The sequence below is a fragment of the Dasypus novemcinctus genome, chromosome 2, assembly GCF_030445035.2.
Source record: "Dasypus novemcinctus isolate mDasNov1 chromosome 2, mDasNov1.1.hap2, whole genome shotgun sequence".
NCBI lineage: Eukaryota > Metazoa > Chordata > Mammalia > Cingulata > Dasypodidae > Dasypus > Dasypus novemcinctus.
The window spans coordinates 195701387-195703454 of record NC_080674.1 but is presented as its reverse complement, the minus strand read 5'-3'; the positions used below and the strand labels follow the sequence as shown (position 1 = coordinate 195703454).

Below are 2068 nucleotides of genomic sequence, written 5' to 3'. Positions count from 1 at the left end.
CCTTTCAATTCTCTTCTTCCTCTGGGATGTCTATAAGACTGCTATGTGCTTCCAGTATGTTTTTGATTTCTTGGATTGTGCATTTCCTCACTATCATATCCACTATCTTTTCATCTATGTTCTTCAGTATGTTCTCCCAGTGTCTTCTTAATATTTTTAATCTCTTCCTTCACATCATTAAATTGATTCAGATTTGTTTGAACAGCTTTGATTAGTTATTCCATGTTCTGCATCTCCTCTTGGTTTTTAGTTTTTACACTGGACTGGACCATGTCTTCTGGTTTCTTCACATGGTTCATAATTTTTTCTTATGTTTTGGAAATTCTTCATCTTTATGGGTTTATTCAGTTGATTATTTTCTCTCTCTAATCTAGGGTTTTATTTAGTTCCTGCTTTTGCGTGTGTTGCAAATTTTCTCTGTGATACTGTGTTCCTTTTATTCTTTTTTCTTGCTCTTTTCTATGTTCCCTTGAAAGAAAAAGTTTAGGGTCAGAGAAAGGGAAAGAGATAAGAAGAGAAAAAGGATAATAATAATAATAATAGTAAAAGATAAAAAAGGAACCATGTAAGGTCTAGGAAAATAAATAATTAACTCATGTAATAAGTGCAGAGGGCTAAGAATTAAAAAGTGGGGTACAAACAATGAAATGAAAAACTGAATAGAGAAAAATATCTAGAATGAATTAAAAGGCCAGAATGGAGTGTGTGAGTGGGAGGTGGCAGGCCTCAGACTAATGCCTTCCCTACTGACTCTTGCAGTGCGACGTCTTCAGCCATGAATCTGTTTGGTACCCAGTTGGTGGGAGCCACGGCGGCTCCGGCAGTGCTGACAAAAACCTGCAGCAACGAAAACCTGGACAAAATTGATATGTCTTTGCATGATGTAATCAAATTGAACTGAAAGGAAGGAAAGAAGCAGAATTTTCCAAGACTAAATAGAAGATGCCAGCAAAGTGGTACCCGGCAATTCAGGATAAGAATACAATGGGGAAACCAAAAGAGTTCTGGTTTTGGTAAGAATAATCTGGGTTGTGGAGGAAGAATAATGCCTGGAAAGAAGTGTCCTTATGGGGTTATCACTGGCCTTGCAGCTAGGAAAGCAACTGGAATTAGAAAAGGAATTAGTCCTATGAATCGACCATTTCTGAGTGATAAGAATATAGAGTGATATTTTCCTGTTAAAAAGGAAGGCAAACCTTCTGAGACAAAATGAAGTGCAGAGAAAACCAGTTGTGATTCTCAAGAGACCTAACCAATTAAACAGAAAATAACATTCCAGGTAATTTTACCAGAAGTGGAAATAAATTAAACCATCAGAAAGACAAACATCAGGCAAAATTTTTTTTCAGAAAAGGCTTAAAGGTTCAGGCCCAGTTGAACACAGAACAACTGGTAGATGATGTAGTAGCAAAGAGAACTTGTGAATGGCAGACTTCTACCACAAAACTGAGGAATTTTAACTGTATCCATTGACAATCCTAGAGCAGTGCAGTGCCCTGTAACTCAGAAACCATGATTAACTTGTACTTCTGTGCCCTTACTCTTGGCAAAGTGGGAAAATCTGATATAAAGAAAATTCCTAAAGGTGTCCCCCTACAATCTGACATAAATAGTGTTGGAAAACAGACAGGGATGACTTTGAATGAGTAATTTAGGATCCTGAAGGAACAAAGAGCCACTCTCACATTCAACAAAGAAGGAAGCTGCTTTGTAACCCTGAAATAGATCCCATGTCAAAGGGACTTTATAGGGACTACTCTATGTGAAAAGTTGAATTGCTTGAAGAGTTTGTCAAAGAAGTTCAATAATTCTCTGTCCCCGGGGGGGGATGGGGGCCAGGAAATGGGAGGTGTTAGCCTGTTATTCCAAGATCTGAGAGTACTCTGTTAGTTGTACACTGTAAGCTTTGGTAGAATGCCAAAATGCAATAAGATACTCCAGCTACAAGTTATAATTTTGGTTATTATGAAGCTTGGTCTTTGGTTTGCTATAAATTAAAAGCTCTAAATAGGTATTACTTTCTCTAGAGAATAATATTAATGATGACTTTTCCTATTTAAAAACAAAA

General features: G+C 37.0%; 1 pseudogene; it reads left to right on the top strand.

The window, feature by feature from the left end:
* Positions 1–775: 775 nt before the first annotated feature.
* Positions 776–1725, top strand: LOC101441819 (UAP56-interacting factor pseudogene; annotated as a pseudogene).
* The last annotated feature ends 343 nt before the right edge of the window (positions 1726–2068 follow it).